The sequence below is a fragment of the Mytilus trossulus genome, chromosome 9 (assembly GCF_036588685.1).
Source record: "Mytilus trossulus isolate FHL-02 chromosome 9, PNRI_Mtr1.1.1.hap1, whole genome shotgun sequence".
NCBI lineage: Eukaryota > Metazoa > Mollusca > Bivalvia > Mytilida > Mytilidae > Mytilus > Mytilus trossulus.
Genome location: NC_086381.1, coordinates 52,707,556 through 52,735,414, shown reverse-complemented (window position 1 = coordinate 52,735,414; position 27,859 = coordinate 52,707,556).

The window sequence follows — 27,859 nt, the reverse complement described above, 5'->3', positions numbered from 1 at the left end:
TCAAACTAACAGAATAAAATAAGCATGCCATTTTGTAGTTAACAAACAGTTATCGATGTCAAACCACAAATATTAACACATATTTCATATTTTGAAATGCTATAGTCTGTTTCAAAAATGTACTTTTTTACCAAAACGGTTTCATTTAAAACTGTTGTTCAAAATTCACCGTAGTAGTTATATATTGGATTGGTTTTGTTATCAATATAATCAGTACTTGATGATATATAAAGAATCATTGGAGAAAGTGGGTATTATCTTCAGTCCCTTTTTAACAGAACCGCATTTACTAAAAAAAAACTGATTTTTTTTTCTTCACATTTTTCGACTGGGGTCACCTCCGATAAAAAATTCTGAAAATTCAGAGAGTAAAGCCAGAACGGTTTGAAGATGATTTATTTGTGGCATATATATTTGTGCATCTAACACACTATGAATTGCACGATACAAGAAAGTATTAAATACCGTAAAGGTTACAATACACCATAAGATTTTATGGGCGCAGCCATTTTACGAGCATAACATGGTATTTAGAATTAAGAGTATGGCGAATCCTGATTGGTCGATATGTGCTCCCGTTATTTTTTATTTTTAGAGACTTCGTGCACTCTGCTTTATACAAAAGGCAAAATAAAAATTATTCCGTAGCCCTAAAGGCACTGAGATGACTTTTCAACGCTAGGACAAGACCCGTATTTTTAAGGGCAAAATTGATAGGCATGGGAGATAAGTACAAATACGCTTTCTCAAGTCTGTATTTCGATAAAAGGCTACCATTGTCGGAAAAATTGTTTATTTCAATCTTCACTGCAGGTAGCAAAATACAAAGATTTTACAACCCCCAAGTTTTAAAATGCTGTAACTTTCTTAGTAATGGTTGAAAATGTATAAAAGTGGTAGTTATGGATAGCTAACAGATTACTACCTCAAATTAATGCAATATTGGTATTATGAAACAATTATCCAATTATAATGTTGACTGTCCCTAAAATATTTTCATCAAATTTCAACTTTCGATTGAAATTAGCTTCTACATAGGTATTCCTAGAGGGCTGATTTATTATTTGTTGTTCCTATGACCATTATCTACAAAAGGGTGTCTCAGATTTCAAATAGAATGTATAAAACAAATTTAACACCTAATCAAACATTATCTTCTGTTATGTGGTTATGATGTTCACACTAATTAGAGTTTTTTTGAGAGAATGGAATAGCAAAGGGACTTTGCCACTAATTGCATAGTAATTAATTACATAATGATTGCATTATAAAAAATATTGCATTCCATTAAAAAAACAAATCTTTTACTTTCTATGTATACCACGTTTATTGTTTATTATGCATACATACAAAAGTCATAGTATTTCAGAGGTTAGTGATTGGAAGTAAAAAAATCTTTGTATTGTGCTACTTTAAGTAACTTATATTTCACATCAACATGAATGTGTGTCTATTATTTTGTGAAATCGTGATCGATAATCATCGGTTACAAAACACCACAATTTAATAAGCATCCACATGTTTTAATCACTTATTACTATTATTACTGTATGATATTTTGATTGCTGGTTTTACATGGTGAATTCGTAATGACAGTGAAAACTATAACTCACAGAAGACTTAGTTAGGTATTTATACACACACACATAAGACGATTTGATTCTTTTGTCAATGAAACAGCTCTCATTAAGAGATCGAAAGACGTATAGATCGTCTTACGGCCTCCAAATACACCAAGCCTCAAATTGACAAAACAATTCAAACGATAAAAACAAACGGCCTGAATAATCTGCAAATAATTAACATAAACAAAGTATGGTATACAAAAACAAACGACTACTACTGAACTACAGGGGTATGGATTTGGACAGGCACATACAGTATAGGGGTTGGTGTGTGTGCGTGTTGTTAAATTTGTTTGTTGGCGCCTTATCTTCCTTAAGACATGAAACATTGGTACAACGAGATGATACATAAACAATATTTACAAAACCATAAATGCGATAAAATCAGAAGAAATGGGGCGTATGTCTTGGATACACAATATATTTAGCATTTGTATTTCCTGCAATTCATTCCATGAGACATTCAAAAAGACCGTGCATAGTAAATTAAAAAAAATAATAATACTATTATCTCGTATCAATCTTTAATTAGCAGGTATCAAACAAAAATGTTACTAATAGCTACAAACTCACCATTTCTTTCAGCATTATTATGATTATACCAAAAGTTTTAAACAGCAATAGCAAGTTTAGCAAACGCAGAAACATGATAAACAAAGCGATGCTGTATATTCTTCTAGTATGGACTATTGAATTTGAATAAAACAGATGCAGACTAAATCCAATTATGTACAAGGTGGAACATAGAATGTCCAAAAAGTTCCAAAAATTAAATTGATGGAACGACCAGATGCAATCTTTTTCCAGTCGAATCTGTCAAAATACAAAAAAATGATATGTATTACAATAGTATATTAAAGTACCAATTTTATTGAGCCATATTTTCATTTTCTAACAAGTAATGTCTTCATAATAATGCTTCTCACTAAATTTGTTCAAAAATGCTAAATATCATATTATTTAAACTAGCATGAATACTTGTTGGTTCAATAAAACTGTATTAAAAAATTAATCCATTGTTTTTGTTTTATTAATGAATGAAGATGGTTCGAAATATAATTATACGCATAACATAAAAATGTGTATGACCTTGATTAGGGGTGTTCATGACCTGTACATGTAATAACAAACCTTTAGAAATTAAAACCATAAATGTGTTTGCTTACCATGCCCGTCATTTCCTCCAGTAGATCTCCCAAGATGTATATGAACACCAAAACTTCTAGAAGTGATATCGAATCTACTTCAAGGTTTCCAGTGAGGAAATAGCTAAACATGACTAAGGTCGTTAGGAAACATACCTGAAAAAGAAATACACATTTAAAATATACAATGTGAAGGCGTATAAATTCATCATATACAACGTTTATTTTTTATCCATCATTTTTTTCTCTAAATTCGTTCCATTCACATTTGCAAAGGTCTGCCTATTTAAACAGTGTATCCAAAATAAATATCAGAAATATCATTAAAAAATTTCAGCGGAAAATTCACAGCTATATAAGATATGACAATACTAATCTAATAAGTTGTTAAAATTATCATAATCCTTGAGTTCATATTCGTTTGAGCACTGCATTCGTAGTCCGTGAACTCACATAATCATATGTGTGAGATACATTTCAATATGCTGTCAACCAATAATAACCAACCAATTGATTCGTAACATATGTTCGGAAATTTTCTAAGTAATAATAAAGCATTATTTTAAATTGGTATGTTTAATTCAACCTTTTATATGAGTGCACTCAAAAACAGTATCAATATAAAAAGCATTCCTTATGTTTTAAGTATGTTTGTAAGCATACAATAACCTATCTTGTAACGTTCGTTTGTGGAAATTGTTTGTTCGTCAATATCCTAGTCATCTCTTCTAAAACTTGTAATTAAAACTTGCGAAACGGACGACAAAACAGTGTTATTACGAGTTCTAAACGTGCATGAATCGTTGAACTTTCTTCTTCAGCCAAACGGAAGACCAACTTTCATAACCAATATACTGCCAGCCAAAAGAGGCCTAAAGAAATACCAAATTTTCCCCACAATTATTCTACTAGGTTTAAATGTGTATTGCATCACGCAAAATCTTTGAAAGTAGCAGTAACAGAAGCAATTCTGATAAAATTGATAATAATATGAGTACTCAGGATATGAAAATATAAAAAAAGGATGAATAAAGTGTGGAAACGGGAAATGTGTCAAAAAGACAGAAAAAAAGCGAGAAAAGAGAAAAAATAAACCAAACGTATAATAGACCTTTATCCTGGTAATTGTAAAAATGCAAACTAGCTCAATCAAATGAACGCCACACTTAACTCTGAAACTTACATATGAGACAAATGATTAGAAAAAAACCCACACGACTAACATTCTGTATCTGTATAATACTTGAAATGAACTCAAATTACTGAGTAAAACTTATCCAGGAAATGTGTGTGCGCCACTGATGTATCTAGTCGCGCAATATAACTGCCTTAAAACTTTCCACAATTTTAAAGTTTACGGCAGCATCTGGTAGTAAGTTCAATTCAATGATAGTTTGTGGAGAAAAAGAATGTTTATCAATGTAAGTATTTGCTGATAAAAGTTTTATTTGTTTGACGTTAGAAGTTCTTGATGATCCAGTATTAAATTCTATATGATGAAGTGACTTGAGTTCCCTAAATTGGGACACGTTGTGTAAGTTTCTAAAATTTCCTCATTACTGCTAGTCAATGTTGGCCTAGCATATATACTTTTATTTGAAAGAGCAAATTTATCTGTATCATATATAAATACGTTCCTTAGTTGAAAACATGTTCACGGTTTACTTTGTACTTGCTTTATAGTGATTCAAATGAAACTCCAGATTTTAAATTAATTTGTTAACTTACAACGTGGAATATTATCTTCAAAAAAGGTGCTGTACAAATTTCTCGCTTTGATGTCCCCCAGTTGTCCTGAAAAAATATTTTAAACACCAAAAGGTATGTCAGACAGGAAAAAAATAGCATAAGTTAACAATGTCTGCTTTTCAAAGAAATATTGGAACCTCTATTACCATATTGTTGGTGTTTTGTAGTTAATTACTGGCTTAATATAGAAAAAAAAATGTACGTGTTTGAAAGAGGGGCGAAAGATACCAGAGGGACAGTGAAGCTGATAGATTGAACATAGACTGACAACGCCATAGCTAAAAATGAAAAAGACAAACCGACAAATAATATTTCACTAGACACAACATGGAAAACTAAAGACAAAGCTACAGGAACCCCTCCAAAAACTGCGAGTGATCCTAAGTTTTCCGGAATTTATCAAGAGAGTCGCAATTACTTATCCTTATATTTGAAGCCTTTATAACATATTACATATTCAGAATAATTTAACAGTTGGAATTCAAATTAATATTGCAATAATCAATACATTATCGTCTTTTAGGACAAAATACCCTCAAACAAAAGAATTTAATTTGACTATCTATATCTCTATTTTTTTTTTATTAAAGCAATGTAAAAGATTTCTCCGAATTCAGAACGTCACAATAGGAAATTCAGAACAAAGCAAGAACATTTGACGTCATAATCGAATTGCAACCACTGAATAGCTGTGATCAAACGACCCACACGTTGATTGAATAAAAAAAATTAAACCGTTTAGGAAACGATTAATCGCCTAAGAATAAGAAGTACTATTTTATATTTTGACAAAAAACAAAATGGTCACTGCATTATTGATTATTCGATTGACACCAGGCTGAAGTAAGTGGTTAAAGTTATCCAATACCCAGAGAATGTATCTAAAACATTTATAAAAAAAAAGACAACAGTAGTCGATAGAGAGAAAATCAACTCGGAATACACATTAAAATCGAGGAAAACAGTTCAACAATAAAACAATACAAACAAGATATCATGTTTATACATATTCAGTTAACGAAAACTGAATAATAACATACCATTGTTTTAATCAAACCAGAAATTACTTCTTTTCTCACCTTGTTTCATTATTATTTTTTTCAAAAGTGCTATACACTGTATAAATGTTGATGAAGTACAATAGATATAAGCACAAATAGTTTTAGTTTGGTTAAGACGTGGTCGAGTATGGTCTTACCAAGGTTGAGCACGGTTCATACTTGTTTGAAAATCGTTCAGACTTGTACAAAATGGTTAGTTACTGGTCGAGTAAAAGTGCAAACTCTTAAACATGGTTCAAACTTCAGTTGAGTAAAATTTAGTCAATTCCAGATCAATTTACACTGGTCAAGTAACAATCAATAAAGTCGAGTACAGATATTGAAAACATGGTAAGCATATTTTCATGTTTTGGTAATTATTGTTTAATTTGCTGTCTCATTTACGTAGAAATGTTTTATTGTTCGAATATCAGGCCTACATGTATCTTATTATATTAGCAAATCATGCCCTCTTAAAACGTAATATCTTTTAAAATGTGTTATTTGTAATAACAATATTTAGAGAGTAATAATATTTATTTGTATTTGTTAAAAGAGGGACGAAAGATACCAAAGGGACAGTCAAACTCATAAATCCAAAACAAACTAACAACGCCATGGTTAAAAATGAAAAAGACAAACTGAAAAACAATAGTACACATGTTAAGGTACTGATGAAATTAACATACAATTTGTGAGGATATTTTAAACTGTTTTTGTTGAAAAAGACACAAACCTTTATAAATGAAAAACAACCCTTGACAGTTATTGGATAAGTTTTAGTATCCAATAGGAGTTCTTGGTAAGTTGATGCCAAATCATTTGTAATACTTTTGCTTGGAAAGTTCTGTGATGCATCATTCTTTTCAGTATTTTCAGTATCATTTGTGTTAGTGTTTTCTTGCGTGATTTTTGATGCATCCGTGGAAGCTCTGGCCTCTGGTGTCTTTTTTGATGCTGTAGTATCCGTTGAAGCATTGGTCTCTGGTGCCTTTTGAGATGCAGTAGTATCTGTTGCAGAATTGGTCTCTGGTGCCGTTTGGGATACAGAAGCATTCGTTGCAGCATTGGTCTCTGGTGCAATTTGAGATGCACAAGCATCCGTTGACCCATTGGTCTCTGGTGCCTTTTTGGATGCAGTAGTATACGTTTCACCATTGGTTTCTGGTGACGTTTGGGATGCAGAAGCATTCGTTGCAGCATTTGTCTCTGGTGCCTTCTGGGATGCAGTAGCATCCGTTGAAGCATTAGTCCCTTGTGCTTTCGTGGATGCAGTAGCATCCTTTGAAATGTTGGTATTTTTGTTAATCGGAAACAATCTTCTGGTTGCGTCTATCTGAATCGAAGAGTGAGAAATGAATTCCTCAATATTGAATTGGTGTCCTAAATGTAGCGGACTTTCCATGTACTCCCACACATCGGAAACGTATTCAAGAGCATCTACTGCTAGGCGTTCGTTCTCAGTAAACATTTTGTCTAAAAGTTTAATTGCACGTGACAAAAACAATCTGAAAAAACAGGAAAAAAATATTATTCAGTCTTACCTCTAAATTGCAGAACAATATATTGTTATACACACGCATATCTACATTTGTATTAAGGCTTGTTTAAAATTAGATGTACTATTTATATAATGTTAAAAAGTTGAAAGGCAATAGTTTTACTGTACCAAATGAGCAATCCGGCATTTGGATGGAACTTCGATATTCTATTTGAAATCGAAACATTTTACAAATGTTGCAGATATAATAAAACCTAAATTTAAACTTTAACCAAACAAAGACAAACAGATTAAACATCTAAGACTAAAACATATCAAACACGACTTCAATGAAAGGGAAGATATGATAAGACAAAACTTATAATAATGACTTATGACTTCTTTTAACAATTATAAGAGATGATCTCCTACTATGTTTCCTTTTAGTATCTAGTACACATTAAAGAAACACAATGATGATATGTTTCATTGAACACATTTTTTCTTTGATGTGGTTTAAGTTTTTTCATTACACTAAAACTTGTATTATAAAATAAAAATATTACATCACATCCCTTTTTCTTCCAAAATTTCACACTGACTCACTTACTTTGCATGAGACTGGTATTCCTCCTGAAGGTTTTCCTCAAACAAATCTTCCGCAACATCTGCTAAGGTAGTCAGGTATATACTTGAGATCAGGGCAGTCACTAAAACAATTAAACGGAATGTGTGTAAGTTATGTTGTTGAACTTATTTGTTTAAGGCACACTATCTATTAGTGATGTTGATATTAATAAGCTGTAAGCGATCATGTTTCTATCTCAAAATAATATGAAGACGAACATATATACATTTTGTTAGTTTATCGCACTCCGGAAGACTAATAACTTGAATAAGCTCGATGAACACGAGAAATACCATTAAAAAGTAAAATCACAAAAATACTGAACTTAGAGGAAAATCAATTCGGAAAATCCATAATCACATGGCAAATCAAATAACTAAACGCATAAAAAATGAATGGACAAGAACTGTCATATTCCTGACTTGGTACAGGTGAGTTTGTACTTTTTAGATACATTTGTAAAAGGCGTGTGTATTTATTTTGGACGTTGTCTGAATATTGCTGTTATTGATATACGTAACCCATTTTACCCTCATTTCCCTTTCCTCGAAAAATAAGACTGTTACAATTGAGGCCCCCTTAGTTGCTCCCCTTGGAAACTCAGGGTTGATAATACATGTGATGCATCAGGTGATAAATAATAAACTATGTTCATTTTTGAATAAAAAACTCTAAACGCTGATATTAAAAGAACTTATGCTCATTACAAAGCCGTTTTATTTTCTTCATTTAAGCAACGTACGTTTTCAGTGAAGAAAAAATCCAGCTCCGAAATGAGCATGTGAACGGATACCATTGTATAAGTCATTATTAAATAATTGAAAACTCAAATTTAGTCTTTGACTACAACCTTACTCATTGGATTTGAACACGTGTACCATATCACCTCTGCTATGTCTTTCTTATTTAATAAAACAGCCAGTCGCAATGTATCAGGCAACAGACTCTTTTTGGGATTAGGAGCTTTCAACTTTGCATCAGTAGGCTTGTTTTTTCCTGTACATGCTGTACATAATGTATCACATTTCTTCCCCAATCGTCTGCAGCAAGTAAACATTCCAATTTTGGAGAAGCAAAGACCTTAAAATACCAAACAAGTAACTAATACTAAATATGAGAATATTCTGTTTAGTGAACTTGATTTATACTGATTTATGTAAAATACGTACAAATACATATAGATAAATATTTAGTAATTTCAAATTGATAGCGTAGAAAACATAAATACCATAAAAAAGTATACAGGACCACATCACCTTATTTGATATCCAGCTTACGCATTATATTTACAATTGAAAAACTGTTAGAAATCCACATCAGTCTTTTTAATATCAAGTGCATTTGTATTCATAAAAATACCTTAATTGTTTACTTTTGTTGACTCATCTGATATTTCCAGTGGTAGTCATTTGTGTTACTGTATTTTTTTTCAACCAAAACAAAATAAACGCATAACCAATCAAAGTAATTCCTGTCCTGTTAAGGCGTATTTTCACACTAAATTGCAAAAAAAAAAAGAGATATGCAACCTTAAATATCAAGAAATGGAATTTTAATCCATATCATTCATGTGAAAACCACCAAGAGGCAGACCACGTCTTTAAATAGTGTGCGCAAAGTTTAACGTTGCAGGACCTATTGTATGAGATTTAAAAAGGCTAAAAGGATTGATTTCTTGTTACTTTCTAGCCGTAAGTAAAAAAAAAAGAAAACGGAGTATCGTTTAAGAGATTCCATCTGAGGCATCAGTCAAATCTCGGGGGACATTTGCATTATAATAAACGGCAACAGTAGTAACTAGTACGTATCTAACACTGAAGAAAACGCATACAATATAAGAGTAGAACTACTGCACAACAGAAAATTTGAGAAACACTACATGAAGATGTAACACACATTGAAATGAACTATTATATTATAAAAGACAATAATTTCTGAAAGACGACGAAATAAGTAAAATATATGACTGAAGAGCTGAAAAGACTTGACCACGCTTTGGTGAAGCTCTACTGGTCCATTGTTTATTTAGGCATGTTTATGATAGTTTTAGATTTCATCGTTCGTGTCTTATTGACACATTCCCATTTTCCATTCTCAATTTTATTTAACAGTATATGAATGGTGCAAATATTCTTAAACAAATCAATTCAATGGAAAAAAAACCAAAATAAATGACATGTTCTAATATATCAATTTTATATGGTAGCATTCATCTATGACATACCTACCTCATAACAAAACACGTATTTACTTTTCAGTCATTTTCATGTATTGACGTTTTGTTCCTATTTTGACTATCCAATTGACATGCAATTTTTGTACTCAATATAATATCTTATTACACATAAGATAAACGTTCTACTTGCAAGTGATCGGTGTCATGTCAGATTTTTCTTGAAATATAATCTTCAATGATTACATAACATATGTGTTTTAGAAGATAACACTTGCTATCACAAAAAAGTGCACTGGTTAATTAAAAAAAATAACGATAAGAATCGATTGTTCATTACCATAGTAAGAAAATGCTATTATAAGTATCGCATGCTTCTTTTTGTAATTTCATAGAACTGCAAAAGCGTTGAACATGCGCAAATTTTTAGAATGAAGCGCTTCATGCAAAATGGACTTCGGTCAACGCTTTTACATCGGTTCTTATAAATTTACAAAAAAACATATAATTCCTAATTAAAAGTTTAAAAAAATATCCTCAGCAGCCACGATATACCCCTAAAAGGCGGATTTTCTTTTTACTTTAACAGCAGCTTGGGCACAACCAGAAGATGGAACTATATCAATAAAATTAGCAAAGAAGCCTATAATATGTATAATCATTTTTGTAGGTGTAATAATACCAACTCAAAGTACGTCAAAACTGGTTGCATACGAAAATAAGTCGAATAGAAATATTAAGTGGAGTTTGACAGTAAGGCCACACCAATTTGATTCCTTTTTCGACATACCCGCCCGCACCTATTGTTTTCAAAACAGATTTTTTTTTTATTATATTCCCGCTTCCCGCATCCGGAAATGAAAACATGTCCATTTCCCGCACCGTTTTTTTGTAAATATTATATAAAGATCTCAACATTTGTTTTTTTAAAATCACAGTCTATCCTTTATATAACGATGTGATACATATCAGCACCCCACAACACTGTAAATATCTGCGAGAATATTTGTTTCAGCATGAAACCAATTTATTCCAAGCGGGAGTGCTCCGATATAAATAGAAATACCAGTACAGAACAAAACGTTGGTTTCTTTCCCCCTAACTTATATTCCCTTTAAATAAATGTTCGTTGTTAAAATAAAGTACAAAGAACTTCTGAAGGATTTGCCTTCAACTGCAATTACAATGTATGGTTACGGTCATACCCGCTGCAGGTTTGTGCACCTGTCATTGTTGATTCACGGACCTGTCGTTCAGCAGTTATCTTTTAATTTGTTGATGTGGTTCATTGGTATTTTCCCGTTTGGAAATATAATTTAGATCGTTGGTTTTCCTGTTCGAATTGTGTACAATACTAAGTTGTGGTCCCTTATAGCTTTATGGTTGGTCTTGATCAAAGCTCTGTGTAAAAGGCCGTACTTTGACCTATGTTTGTTATTATCAGGTTGGGACCAACCCTCCCTCAGACAAGGGCCTTGAAGGGGTCATTTTACCATGTTTACTGTTGTAGAAAAGAAAATAGAAATACTAAGGATTTGTACAGTGCTCCTATACAAAACCTTTGACAACTTAGAATTTCTTACTCAAAAAGAGGAGAAATACATTATATTTTTAACAACTTTTCTAAAGGAGGGATGGGTCCACTTATTTTGAATAATATTCAACTGTGTTAAATGTGTTAACATGGATAAAGTCCAGGAATATTACAAAATTCTTGGACATGTTTTGACCATTTTATACCAAATATAATAGTTCTTTGGGAAAATATAAGCCCTTTTGTACTTGAAGTGTTTTTACAAAAAAAATATATTACATTGTATAACTTATTTTGACCCCTCATAAAAGGGATATTCATAACATTAAGGGGTTGTTCTGAACCTGATTATGACTTGGATGGAGAATTGTCTCATTGTCAGCAAAGACTTATATAGAAGGATTCGAATCACATAATTTTTGGAAAATATGTAGAGAATCGTTGGATTTGAACATTTTTAAATTGCTTATATTTAATCTTATACCTTATTGATAACCATAAAAATTCTTCTGTACATATAAAAAGCATTAAGACTTCAAACTAAATAAATTTTATCAAAATCAATCAAGAACTTTTTAATTTTTTAGCTGAACAGTTGAACTACGTTTTACTGTGTTTTTCACCCAAAATGTAGAATAATGCCCCAAAAATAATTACCCTCCTTTCATAAATAATTCAAATTACATGAAGGACATAAACATTATAAACCAAATTTACTCTATCAATGTAGGAATCATTTAAGTTTAAGAAAATCTTTATTTCATTAAAATCCATCAACAACTTTTAAAGTTTTAAGGTGTACAGTGTGGTTTCTCCAATGATTCTCTACATATTTTTTTTTTTTATCGCAACAAGGATTGTTAAGAAGTTACCTATCCCTCTATAAACGTCCCTGTTGTCAGTCACACATACAGAGACCAGATTTAATTATTCAATTATTTCTTGTTGAACAGGGAAAAAATACTTCTTAAATTAAAGAAATGTCAAGGTGCAAGTGATAAATCAAGTATTAATATAGTCAAAACCTACAATTTTATGTTTACAAAAAAAATATAATTTCTCGCCTTTACTTTTTAAGCTTCGCCTCAAAAATTTGCAAATTAAATATTTTTTTATTAAAATTTTCAAATCGCTCGCTCGCCCCAATTTTTGGAGTCCAAAAATCCGTAAAACAAGAAATTAAATTGGTGTGGCCTTATAGCTGATTAATCCTACATTTTTTTTACAGTAAAACATTGATAAGTATAGATTATCGGGTTTTCTACACATTGATATCGTAAAATATCAGCCGCGAGCCACAATGTGAACCTTTTTGGCGAGTGAGCGTAGCGAACGAGCTAAAAAGTTTCATATTGTGTCGAGCGGCTGATATTTTACGATATCTATACGTAGAAAACCCGATTATCTATTTATCGTTTTATTAATGGTCTTGTTTCGTCTCCCTAAGACAGTTTTACTCTTGACGAAAGCAAGCTTGATAACGTCTCCTCTCGCATTATGACGTCGCTGATAACTTCTCCTCTAACATTGTGACGTCGCTGATAATGCCTGGTCTCGTTTTGAAGTTTTGATACGAGAATTACTGAGCGACAGAGCAGAGTGATATAGGCGTAGGGAAGGACGATAAGGTAAAATATCAGCCGCGAGCCACAATGTGATCCTTTTTTAGGGAGTGAGCGCAGCGAACGTGCTTAAACATTTCACATTGTGCTGAGGGCCTGATATCTTTGTATCTTTCTATTACAGGTCTTTTCTCTCTTCTTATACAGTTTTACGCTTGATAGAAGCAAGCTTACTAACGTCTCCTCTCGCATTGTGACCTCGCTGATAACTTCTCCTTTCACATTGTGATGTCACTAATAATGCCTGGATTTGAAGTTTTGAATTCTTGGTAGAAGAACTACAGATCACAATAACAGGGTGATATAGGCAAAGGGAAGGACGATAAAGTAAAAAGTAAGTTGACAGAAAAAGTCATATCTTGTTTTTTTTTAGAACTTTGCTACTTATTCCTTATAATCTGCTATAATAACGATAATAGTAAATGTTCATAAGAACAACTTTAAGGAATATATAGCATGTATAGTTTGTAATTTAATGAGATTAATTTTAAAAGCAGTAAATAAACTCATCATGGATGTCAGGACTAAATTTTGTATATACGCCAGACGCGCGTTTCGTCTACAAAAGACTCATCAGTGACGCTCAGAACCAAAAAAATTAAAAAGCCCAAATAAAGTACGAAGTTGTAGAGCATTGAGGACCAAAATTCCGTAAGTTTTTGCCAAATCCAGCTAAGGTAGAAAAGCCTTAGTATTTCAAACATTCAAAATTTTGTAAGCAGTTAATGTATAAATATAACCATATCAATGATAATATGCATGTCAGCACAACAAGTGAGTGTTGACTACTGGGCGGCTGGTGATATCCTCGAGGAAAAAAATCTCCACCAGCAGCAGCATCGACCCAGTGGTTATAAACTCATCATACATGTAGCTTGCTATTTACTTAAAGTTTGTTGATGTCCCTCTCTAAAACGGAGCGTAAATTTAGGTTGTTGAAACCACCTTAATGACACCAAGCTTTAATACGGATAGGTCATTCAGTTTGAATACTTCAATAAATCCTTTAGTATACCATTTCTATCATAAATAGTGAAAGTTAACCAATTATTATATTTATTGGCCTGAAATATTGAACTTTGAAAAAATAGAGGTACAAATGGACCAACAGACCTTACAATAAAGACAAATATGCCCATTAGTAGTATTGAACATCCTTCAGTCAATAAAAAGTTAGTAAATGGGTTTAAACTTTAATAAAGATTATAACATGTACAAAACCGCTGTAAAATATTAAAAATCTTTTAAAACATCAACTTTTAAATAAAATAACGTCATATTATACAGACGTATATGGAAATAATTTTGATGTTAAGTATACTTCTTCGTCTGTGTGTATGATATTCCGTTTTCAAGAAAATGTCTTGTATATCAATAAACTAATCTAAATCTTGTTACATGAACATGTCGGGTGAATATTTTTTTAAAAGGATATTTTTAAAAATTATGAAAAAACTAAAGATAAGTGTTATAATATATTGTTTTGAAAGAGCCTTTACGGTTTATATAATATTCAAATGCATTAAAATAAGCTCGAGAAATAAAATACTTGTAACAATTATAGCTTGTGTATGACGACGATACCAGAGAATATATACTTCATTTTCAGTCGGTACACTTCTCTTGAGTTCAGTTTGAACTAATACATGGGCTACAGTTGTTAAACATCATCAGCATTAAAATTAAAGGGTCGCGCTTTGTTGTATTAATAAGATGTTAAACAGGCCTGTTGACCAGGATTATGAAACAACAATACCAATATTCGAAGTTTTGAGTTAATATTTATTTTGAATTTGATATAAAATAATATATAATAATGTTGTTTAGCCGAAAAAACTTGACATCTTCAACATTATTCACATATTAATTGTATTTTGGAAAGTAAACAAACAACTGTGATAATAGAAGCATATGCATGAGGTTGATACTTTAAGTCATATGGTTCATTAATGACCACCCACGGATCCACAGAGGGCTATTAAAATGTATAGGGGTTGAGGTCGAAGGACGAATCTCTATGGACTTTATTCAACCTCTATTGTCCGTTGGTGATCAGTAGTGAACCGTATAAAAAGTATTGCACGCAGGCCTTTTTATGTTGTGTTTTGTTGAACAAAGAAACAATAAAACTCATCAACACTAAAAGATGACGTCAACATTAAAAGTGGAAGTGATGTCATGAAGTTTACTAATTTCGTACGGATCCATAGGGGTTCACCAAGTGACGGCGTAACACCAATCATAACGTGATGCTTTACCTACGTTGCGATAAAGATTATATTCACCAAATCGACTTCTAACTTCGTCCCCTGTTTAACTCTTGTTTGCAATATAGCCTCGTATAAACTTCAAAGTTTAAATCATTCAATCGCGTAGTGGAATTAACTATTTTTGGATTCTCATAAATTCTACCTATAACTTTTGGACTAGTTTTAATCTCGGTCTATTTCTGTAATTTGTTCTTACATACTTTTGATTTTTTAACTCTGTATGCTTATATTGCCTATGTAAATTCTAAAACTGTTTGTATGCACATTGAACGACAAATTTATGTGACGTATACAAATTTATTACGTCAGACACTCAAGTCAATCCATGTGTTCGTAGATAGATGTTTTGGTGTTCTGTTAAGTTGTCCCTTTTAAAATTGTTATGCGATGATGACTGATGTACCCATATTTTGACTATTTTATTAATTGTGACTGTTTATTTAACGCATCATGTAAATATAACGGAATTTGATGAGACTGTTATTAAAGAGAGAGGGTTAGCGCTATCGAACCAGGTTTAATCCACCATTTTCTACATTTGAAAATGCCTGTACCAAGTCAAAAATATGACAGTCCTTGTCTTTTCGTTTTTGATGCGTTTTGTTATTTGATTTTGCCATGTGATTATGGACTTTCCGTATTGATTTTCCTCTGAGTTCAGTTTTTTTGTGATTTTACTTTTTTCTTACCTTTGAGGAGCTTTCCTGATATACGTTTAACTGCTTTTGAGTCTTTCAAATCATCAGGATACACATCCTTGTTAATAAATGATTTATATGATATACAATTTTTGAAATTATTTTTATATTCTATAAAAAACGAGGGAATAGAACATTTATAAACTAAAAAGAGGATGTATTCTCACTCAGCACCCTTATTCATGTGCATGCTTGTATATCATCAATACCAGTGAACTTCATATTGAGGATAATACCGAAACTTCTGAAAGGTCTGAATCATATGTAACGAGGGTAAATGTTCTAACAGCAACATGTTGCATATGAAGGATAGGCCAGTTGATGGAATATTCTGGGATGCACTGCCTGTCACGGATTTCTTGATAGAGAATCTCTCTTAATACAGGCTAATAAACCGAGAGTTCCAAGTTGTTAAGTTGGAACCATCTCGTATATAAGTTGACGTATGTACTCACAGGTAGGTAAACCAATATGGAAAATATAACATAAATATGATAATTTGATTACAATTAAATTAAACTAGAGGCGATTAAGGTCCTGTGCCGCTCAAAAAGGTCTATGGGAATATCAAATAAAGTACATTTTCAAAAAATGTATATGATAATAGACCATGACAAAAATGTCTGTTTTGTCTTGTATTACTATCTCTAAGTATGTTTAGTTTCTTTGACTTATTTATAGATCTTACCTTGCGGATCATTTTTGTGATTTATAGTGTTTTTATCTATTGTAGTGAAGCATAACAGAAAAAAAGTGTTTCTCGAAATATCACGGTCTTCATGATAAACGGCAACAATGAAAACAAGCAAATATCGTAAACTTCACAATGTATGAGCAGTAACTCCTATACGAATTTGTGTAACAGTTTTGACGTATAAACATGATACATGGACAATAATTGGTGGAGCTCGTTATTCTAAACATATTGTTTCCTTTCAGATTTTCTCTCTATATAAAAGTTCAAAAAAATAATAGACAAAACTTGCTTTTCACCCCTTTGTTATATGTTTAGTAATGTCAGCCCTGTTGATTGGTAGGCAGGGTTGTTTGACCTTTTCACCTAGATACCATAATGATGATGGAGGCAAAGTTTTGTTATATTTGTATCAGTAGTTTCAGAGAAAAAGATTTTTGTCAAAGATCATACAAATCTACAAAAAAATTTCAAAAATTGACAACGGAGGCCAATAACTCTTACAGTGGTCAAATTACCATTTTGGTCTTAATGTAGATTTTATTTCACTGCACATTTTTTCTGTCTACAGTTTATCTCTATCCCTTTTATTATTCGAGATATTAACCAAACGTTGTAAAATTTCCTTTTAATTACAGATTCTAAGGCAGCAAAACATCAACCGGTTGTACGAAGCGTCTATACATGTTTTGGCAGATAAGTCTTGGTTTGATCAAAAGATTTTCCTGGACAGATTTGCTTTAAATGCTCTAGATTTAGAGCCTAAAGCCAAATACTGCATTTCACCCAATGTTCTATTTTAAGCCATGGTGACAATATTGGTCGATGAGCAGGGTTATCGGATAGATTTTCTTAAATAGATAATCTAAGGATGATTAAGGCCGAGTTTGGCTTCATTTAGCCTGGTAGTTTCAGAACAGAAATTTTTTCTAAAAGTTAACGGTCCACGACGAACCACGAACCCTAAGTGAATGAGAAAAGCCAGGTGAGCTTTGGCGACAGACTATAAATAATTCAATAGTTCAACATAGTATTGGTGTTCCTTATTCAAAACATGTCTGAATATTGTGGATATTTGCATACAATGTATCACATTTCGAAAATAATTAAAACAAGTCATTTAAAATAGTCAGTAATACGACCGTAAACAAAACCTGTGTCTTCTAAACGGCACTAAAACACTCAAAACTGTGTTTTCATGAGTAGTATAGGAAATTGAATAGGAACGAGATTTTATTCTCATCTACAATCAACGCCCAGCGTTCCACACAGAACGACAAGGTCACATTCAACTAGCTCATATACCCCCAACGTAAGGTATGCGCTGAAGATTGTTATATATCTGCTTTATATTGGCTACCTTTACTACACAACATGTCCATAAAATATTGTAGCATCTCTATTCATAACACCTGTTTGCCAATTAAACTTAAGGGCTTTATATATATATTTACGTAAAGCAATGAAATAAAAGTTACGTACGGTAATAATTAAACATGAAACTTAACAAAAATAATGCTTTGTGGTGTGTCAACCATTGTTTTAAGGCTTGCTGAATGCAGGGTATATATTTCATTAAGATTATCAAGTACATAAGGTGCTCAAATTGAAATCATGCTTGTGAATATTTTATTTACAAAACAAATTCGCTATCTATTAAAGTTGATAGTTAACACATATTCACCTTAAGTAGCCGGATAACAGATGTGTTACTTTTTGATGTGATCTCCTGAAATCGAATTGCCAGAAATAATTTAAATACACATACTAATCAAATAATACAAACTTTAGTAATTAAACAAGAATTAAAAGAATAATGTACAATGCATTTTGAAACACAAATTTTCAAAACATTCATCGAGTGATTGAACGAGTCTTCCATATCTTATTAATAAATAATCAATGTTTTGGTCGACACCCAGCTGTATTTCGTAAAAAAATCCCAATGTTAAAACTGAACCACCCGAATTAATTAGAATAATAACGTTATCGATCAATTACCTATTACACAATTAATATTTCACCTGCTTTTTGCACATAGCCTTTTTAATAAAGAGTAGACCATTGGTATTCTTGTTTGAATGGTTTTACAGTAGTAATTTTGGGGACCTGTTTATCTTATTGTTCTGTGTGAGCCACGGCTCCGTGTTAAAGGCAGTGCATTGACCTATATGGGGTACTTTTATAAATTGTTATTTGGATGGAGAGTTGTCTCATTGGCACTCACACCACATCTTCCTATATACATTATGTTGCATTTCTCTAAATATAGACATTGGAATTTCACATAGGAACTCCCTTTGTGGCTTAAACTGTGCGTTTTTCAATAACAGCGTACTTTCTTTCCCAGCCAAATGTGTTCGATCTTTGCAAGTATGTTTTTGTACAGTCAGCACATTGAATTAGATTTAACATTTTTAAGCAAAGAAACGTTTTATTTTTTAGAAGGATTGATAAGATATTAATTCCTGAATGGTCCAAAACAAACAAAATGGCATGTCTTGTCCCTAGACCGCCTGTTTAACATTCATACTTAAGAAATATTGTAAAATAATGTAGAAATAAATGTTATTTTTTACTTAATAAAAGTTCTTTCATACTTCAAAAGTATGTTTAGAGCCAACATATATTAATAAACAGCTTTTAACATAGGATTTTTAATTTCAGGAGGTGTTTCCCTGACAAAATGCCCACTACGAAACGGAGTCATTAAAATTTGCTTATAAACAATTTTATAAAATCAATGTATTTTTTGTTTGCAAGAGATATAAACATTAGGGTCTTACAATAGAAGCGTTGCGTTTATAATGGAAATTAAATTGTTGGTAAGAAAAATTGAGCACACCAAATTGACCCGAGTGATACAATATTTGTGTTAATGTCCACTACGAAACAGGTCAAATCTCCTTCAGTAACTGGTTTTAAAATTATGAAAAAATACAGCTAAATCAGTTTTGTTACTATTGCAATATATGGATTGTGGGGAAAAAATTAAACATGTGAATATGTCCCCCTACGACATGGTCACCTACGAAACAAGTATGGGATAAAAACGTTTCGTAGTGGACACTACCACGACCATGCAGTCTTTTTTTTCACTGTTTTTTTCAATTACATTCGTGCAAAACAAATAACAAGGGTTAGTTTCATGTACTTTTTATTATGTTTTTATTAACATAGAATAAGGTTGATATGAACTACGAAACTTTTTGTCCACTACTTAACGTTTTTTTTCAACTAGGAAACGTATCAAAATGTCCAGTACGTAACATGAGTTGTACCTTTCTATGTGAAGTTATGTCTAATGTTTATTGATACAAAATTGATCTCCAATTAATTTGTTTTTTTTAGATTTTTCTAGTTTATAAAGTAAACAAACTGGAATGTCTATAAGAAACATTTAAAATTTCAAAAATATGCGTGTTTAGAAGCAGTTTCGTCGTAGGGGAAAATCCACCAACTTGATATGGACACATCATTTAAGAGCTATGAACATAGACTGTTTGACAAATTATGAATTCTGCTATTTATTCATATGTACATTTTTTAGCCAGACAGGACCACAATTTACCTGTTTCCATATTTCTTTGAAATTTTCTTCAGACAAATAGAAGTAGCGGAATTTGGAAAGTATGTCTTTTATGGTTTCTGTTGTTCCGCTAAGAAACGAGGTGACGAATTTATTCTATAAAAGATAGTGTTATAATAGAAAATATATCAGTTTTGATAAATATGCAATGTGCTAATGTGGACCTTCCATCCATTAAGGTCAAACATTTCAGAAATGAATATAGCACGAATTGTTATCATGGTTATAAAACCAACAACTTTATATATATATATTCGCAAGCATACATGTATGTATTGAATAATAAAATTGAGAATGGTAATGGGGAATGTGTCAAAGAGGCAACAACCCGACCAAATAAAAAAAAAAAACAGCAGAAGATCACCAACAGATCTTCAATGTAGCGAGAAATTCCTGCACCCGGAGGCGTCCTTCAGCTGGCCCCTAAACAAATATATACTAGTTCAGTGATAATGAACGCCATACTAATTTCCAAATTGTACACAAGAAACTAAAATTAAAATAATACAAGACTAACAAAGGCCAGAAGATCCTGACTTGGGACAGGTGCAATAATGCGGCGGGGTTAAACATGTTTGTGAGATCTCAACCCTTCCCCAATGCTCATGATGCAATGACTTCTAAGGGTATATAAATTAATTGCCAACATGATAACTGTCCAGTGCCGTTGATTAAGACGACTATGAGTAACCACACAACCATTGCCAATAAAAAAACATCAACCAGAAACGAACACTACACATGAGAAACCAGGTATAGACTACTTTTATTTCTACCTTTTTTTATCTGGAAAATTGATGTTAAAGAGCTAGCACAAAAGAAACAAACGGTATCAAGAGTATGGCAGGGGATGGTAGTAGCTTGTATAGGCAAACTCGATATTATACATTGATGTCAATTCGTTGAAATTGTTCTTGTATTTCGAAATCTTAGTTTCTGACATGTCTAGAATTAATGGTCATAGACAAATGTGTATACCAAGTTGAAAAAATATACCAATCAGATCTGTAATTAACAAGATATACAAACGATTTTAATGACTATGCTAAAGATACATAAAGTGAAAAAAAATTAGACACAGAAAAAAAGTTAGATAACAGAAACCTCAACTGTTACAAGCAAGTTTAATGTTTCAAGATCATATCTGTTTTAAAAGTGATGAACTAAAAAAGATATGTGATTAATTGTTTTGTCGAACGTTTAGTGTTTAAAGCAACAAATTTTAATAGGCTTACTCACTTTTTATAAAATCAACCTATTTGAATAATAATTATAATCTTAAAAGTGAAATTCACGATACTGGTACTAAGTTGAATATTTTTTTAGTTACAGCATACACTTGATTTGATAGAGATAAAAGATATTGTACATTGACAACAGATTTTGACGAAATAAATATTAACTAAGTTTTAGCTTAATATCATTGGATATATAGCAGTTTACTTTTCACGTGGATCAGGAATACATGATTTTGAAGGGCGGGATATAAATTACCTAAAAAAAGATTTATTACTTTTATAATATAAGGCGATAAAAACAAATTCCAACCCGACCAGTAAAAATATCACCACAAGTAAAATAAAATTGCTTCATACTTCAATACAGAGCAAATAAAATATGTGAAACACATTGATATAAACAACAATTTTGTAAAATTCATATATGTACATATGTTAAAGAGACATTCGTATCATCATGATCATATACGATATTTTATTCCATAGAACACTAGGGTACAAAAAGATCTTCTCGAGATTTTCAGAAAATAAATGACATGTATTTGACTCCATACCTAGATATATAGATGCACCTCATCACTGGAGAATATAATATATATGTAGGACTCAAATCTATGGCGGGTTCCAAATCTATGGCAGATTCCTAATCTATGGCAAATGTGACGTTACAAACGCCAAACAACTCAAATCTATGGCAGATTTGTGTTACTCCAAATCTATGGCAGATCTTGGGGAGAGGGAACCGTATAACGTCACAATTGAAAATAACGCCATATTACATCTTCGCCGCCGCTAACGATGGCGGGACCCATAGATTTGAACACCATTCAAGATGAAGATATTTCTATAAAAAAAAATGTGCAGGTGGTTAAAAGGAAGATGTGAATTATTATCCCGAAGATGATCCAAATGTGCTGTACTGTATTATGGCGCCGCTATTTTCAGTACCACATATTTTAGAATTTTAGGATTTTTTGGGGTCTTTTTAGCTTGCTGTGATCCAAGGCTCCGTGTTGCAGGCCGTACCTTAACCTATACTGGTTTACATTTATAAATTGTAACTTGGATGGTGAGTTCTCTCATTGGCACTCATACCACATCTTCCTATGTCTAATTAACAGTTCATTTTCATTTGTTTGTTAGAGGTCTTATTTGTTGGTTTAATGAATTGGTTAAACAGGTACCATGCACACTGACAAATCGTTATTTTTCACAGAACACATCATTTAATCCTGAAGTATGTATTAAGGAAAATGAATTTATCATTTATGATTTTTTGTTGGAATGTTTACTTCACAAATGTTTATAGACATGCATCCCGTTGTCGTATTTTTCCCCTTGCTTAAGACAAGTCATTGTTCGAAAATGTGCGGCATTGTTTTCCATTTGCACAAAACTTGCCATAGATTTGGAAACAAAATAAATCCGCCATAGATTTTGAATAACATAAATCCGCCATAGATTAGGAACTTACAAAACTTGCCATAGATTTGGGATAACATGACGTCACATTTACCACAGATTAGGAATCTGCCATAGATTTGGAACCCACCATGGATTTGAGTCCTACATATATATAGGCGTAAACAATAATTTTCACATGTGCAGATATATATATTCATTAAATAAAATAGTAAACAAGAATGTGTCCATAGTACACGGATACCCCGGTCGCATAATCATTTTCTATGCTCAGTGGACCGTGAAATTAGAGTCAAAAGTCTAATTTGGCACGTAATTCGAAAGATCATATCCTAGGGAACATGTGTACTAAGTTTAAAGTTGATTGGCCTTCAACTTCATCAAAAACTACCTTGACCAAAAACTTTAACCTGAACGAACGGACGGACGGACGGACTCACAAACCAGAAAACATAATGCCCCTCTACTATCAGAGGTGGGGCACAAAAAGTAAAAAGTTTAAAGTTCCATTCTACCGATTTCATCCTTCCATTGGGATTCAGTCTGTACACACAGGCGTTGGAGGTATAAACCGGGGGAAAAGAAACGATGTGAAAGAGGAACAATGATATATGTAATGTATTTATATGTTGTTTGAATCGAAGGAATATGTACAATATAGTAAAATAAAATATTGTATCGCAAGAGAAAATACTAAGTAACTTCAAGCAACTTCGAATTTTCTTTGGATTTGGATAATTTTTTCCTTTTTTTTTTTTTTTGGTTTGCATTTTACTTATGACAAGACAAAGTTTGTTTTGATAGATGTAACAAACTTTCTTTCTTTATTTATATATATTTATTTCACATAGTACTGTATTCTTTGTTATGGCGTATTTTCGTAAACGCTCGACTATATAACGTGATGAGACACCTATTGAAATTTCACGGATAAGATTCAAATCAGTTGACACAAGGCCATTGAGTTAAGCACACGCTTGTCCTGAGACTTGGAAAAAATGCTGTTGGGTATTACAATTGTGAGTTTAGAACATGTATACTCCAAGGCGTACTATAACAACACTCAAGTAAGATATTTTTACTTATTCATACAGTTCATTGAGGTCTATTTTGCTGTACGTATGATATTGCTTACCCGCGGTCCAGAATGTTCGAAAAATTGCTGTATCATGCAAAAGCATAGATAAAATAAGTAATTTGTGGGTTCTAAATTTATCTTGCAGGGTTTTTTAGGTCCTGTTCTGGTGTAAATACAGTACGTTATAAATACCGGCGATTGGTCAATGTTATATGGTGTCGGAGATACAAATGGTGTATGAAAAAGGTTACAGTAGTATACCGCTGTTCAAAACTTTTTGTTCTACTAGTTTTCATTGTTTTATGCTACCGGACTGGTAGAATCATCGGGGACAGATTGTCCACCAGCAGAGATTACTGTATTATTAGTATTATGGTAACAACTCTATAATTCCTGATATCATTTACAACGCGTGGAGTCGGTGAAATTATCCGTTAGAGTTATTCAAATAAGTCCGTATACTTATATGTTTAACGAACCCGTGTAGTATAATGCAGTTTCAAGTCGTCACTACTCATTTGAAGTTAAAATAGCAGTTAAAGTATAAAATCTAGTGATCTTTCCTTCAATTTAGAATCAACTAAAAATGTGTGAAAATAGTAATTTTCTGTCCGTTCTATATTAAAGAAATGTTAAGGGTAGCATCCCAAAGTTAAACTACAGTAGAATGCAATGTTTAACCTTTACCAAGAAGTGAACAGAGTTGATTGAGGCGTGTAGATTGTAATTGTTTAGTTTCATTTTGTTTATTTCATAACACTATATTAAGTTCTGTGTTGTGAGTTACACTTTGTTTTGAAAACTAGTATTGGATCTTTTTCACTTAAACATCCTACGCATTTTCTTGAACACTATAATTGTGAATGGTTAGTCACCTTACTTATTCGTTTTGTTATTAAATTGTCCTATTTTTATAATATTATGATATGTTTTTCTCTCTTTTTATTTTTGGTTTAGTATGCACCAGTTAATCAAGTAGATATTTGTGTTTGTAAATTTATTCGAAACATATATATGGTATGGACTAAAGCTTCAGTTGTAGAAAAAACATTAATAATACAACATGTACAAGCAGAGAATCTATTGAAAAAATAGTTCACCCTACATGTTTATGAATTATCGAATTCAAATCTGATTTAACTTTGAGAATACTGAATAGTTTATAATATCTTGTTAAATCGTATCAAAAATCGAAAAAAGTAGAAAACCACTACAATTTATACTTTAATAACAATTCTAATGGTCTTATACATATGTATTATTTTGTAATGCCTGTATGTTTCATTATGATGCGTTATTTTGATTGGCTTAAATAATCTCGCTTCCTTCTACAGTTAACATTCATTGTACAATGAAATGTAACATCCATGATGACTCGAAGTTCCACAACAAAGTAAACTGGTACATTAAAGAAAAAACAAACTGACAGTAACTGGTTTTTTTTTCATGATCCTAATTAAAAATGTAATTATAAGTACTGTATGATTCTTATTGTAGTTTCATAGAATGGCAAAAACGTAGATGCTCTTCATACGAAATATATTTCGGTCAACGCTTCTCCACACGATTGAATCAACAGAAGAAACATCCAGTTCTTAAATAGAGAAATAGGTCAATACTTATTATAACATACTTGTAGGTTTTCAGACTTATCAGTATTGAGTTGGTACCCACAAAATAGTTCTTTCCTTGTTAGACCATCAATGTTTACAACATACTTTGAAATATACCCTCCTCCATTCTTTAAGGCATCGTCATCTGAAAGCAATATACAAAACACACACACACACACACATATTTTTGTATAAATATCTACTTTAAAGGAACCAAAGAATAAGAGTTTTATATTTAAGGAATGACTGTAATATTTTTTCTGTCTATGAAGAAACAACATAACAAATTTGGTCCACACTAAATAACACGCGTAGCGCGTTATTTAACATTGTGCACCACATTTTTTTTTGTTATTTCGAATAAACAGAAAAAATATTACAGTCATTATTTATAATTTAATTATAAATTCCATTTTAAACCGTAGAAAACCATGCAAATACGTTGATGACATCACGGTCACATGACTAAATTATGTCTATGGGCTCATAACAAACTGACTTCAGCCAATCAGAAGACGCGTTACATTCAAAATTTAATTATTTTGAGATAACTAGTATTCTTCATCAGTTTGATATACAAATGTATACGATTTAAGAACTTTCATATCATTCTTTTTAACATATTTTACGTTATAAAATGAAAAATCAGAAAACGCTAGTATGAGTCCAAAATTTGAATATAGACGTCGGTTAAATACATACAAAATCAGCTGCATAGATATGCATAATAAAATAATAGTTATGTGCAATGTTATAAGCTTGTACAACACTACAACAAAGATTATACAAATAATACCATTTGACGATTTTGAAATGGTATAATTTTAAAGTTGAACTAGGTACTGTTACTAAAAACGATGTAGCGCATTCATAAATCAATATTTAATATCAGTATTCCGTTTGAATTAGTTTTATTCCAGTTTTTTCAAATCAACGAAAGTGAATTAATAACAAAGCTACCAGAAGTTGGACATTACACTTTCCAAATGGATAACACTGTGTAATTTGAAATTTTATTATCAGAGTTGTAGAGTCGACAACAATAAACGAATTACGCCAGAGACGTACCGATTATCGGGTTATCTGCATGTTGATATCGTAAAATATCAGCTGCGAAACATAATATGAAGCTTTTTGTCGAGTGAGCGTAGCGAACGAGATCAAAAAGCCTTCATATAATGTCAAGCAGCTGATATTTTACAATATCAATATGCAGATAATCTGATAATCGATTCATCGGGCTATATTTGCGTGTTTCAGAAGTGTATTCTTTGTTTCGTTAGCACACAAAAGATGATTTGATAAGTTCGGGTCAAAGTATTAATGTCGGTTCAAAAATTATGACGTCGCTGATATGTCCGGGTCACAGTTATTAAGGCCGGGTCAACGTCTTTGACGTCACAAAGACATGATACGGAATAATATTAAGAGCTGAACAGAGTGATATAGACCGTGGGACGGCCGATAATGTGTAGTTATACAATCAAATTGAACAAAGCTTCTCGCTAAGAGCTGCACATTAAGTGCCATTCTGTGCTACACTTTTGTTTCTTCTTAAACATGTTTCTAAGATGATTCTCCCCTTCCCAGTCTTAGAGTTGTTCTGATCCATACTTTAAATAGTCGGTCAAATGAAGCCTGTTTTATAATGACAATAGAATGTCAAATTCCGACAGAGAGAAATGTCTGATTTGTATCCTTGGTCTCTTCAATGTTTGCTCGAATTCATTTGCAATTCAACATACATTTTACCTCAGTTAAACTGTAAAAATTACCCCCATGAATTGGTTTATTCTAAATTATAATAAAAAGAAGTTTTGCATATATTGAGTTGCCTTTACTTCCAATTACACCCCTTCAAATTGGTTTGATAGTATTTTAGACAATGATTTACCCTTTTCTTCTAACGACCATGATCTTAGAATTCCATCAGTTATTCTTTCCCATAGTTTATGTTGCGCGTCCTCCTTAAGATCAAATATTGAAATCTAAAAACAATAATGCTACACTAAGTATGAATAACATTACTCGTAAGCACAATGTAATGAAAGCATCTTTTCACGCAGATAACATTTGATATTGTGTTGATATAAAGCTATTTTGTGTTTCGAAAATTTAGCACTCAAATATTTGAACAATTAATAATAACATTTATTTAATGAGAAATGTAATGTTTGACAACTTTAAAAATGTAATAAATTTTTAAAGTTTGTCAGTTCGCTAAAATCTACTGTAAAAAAGAAACGTTCTATTAAACAAAT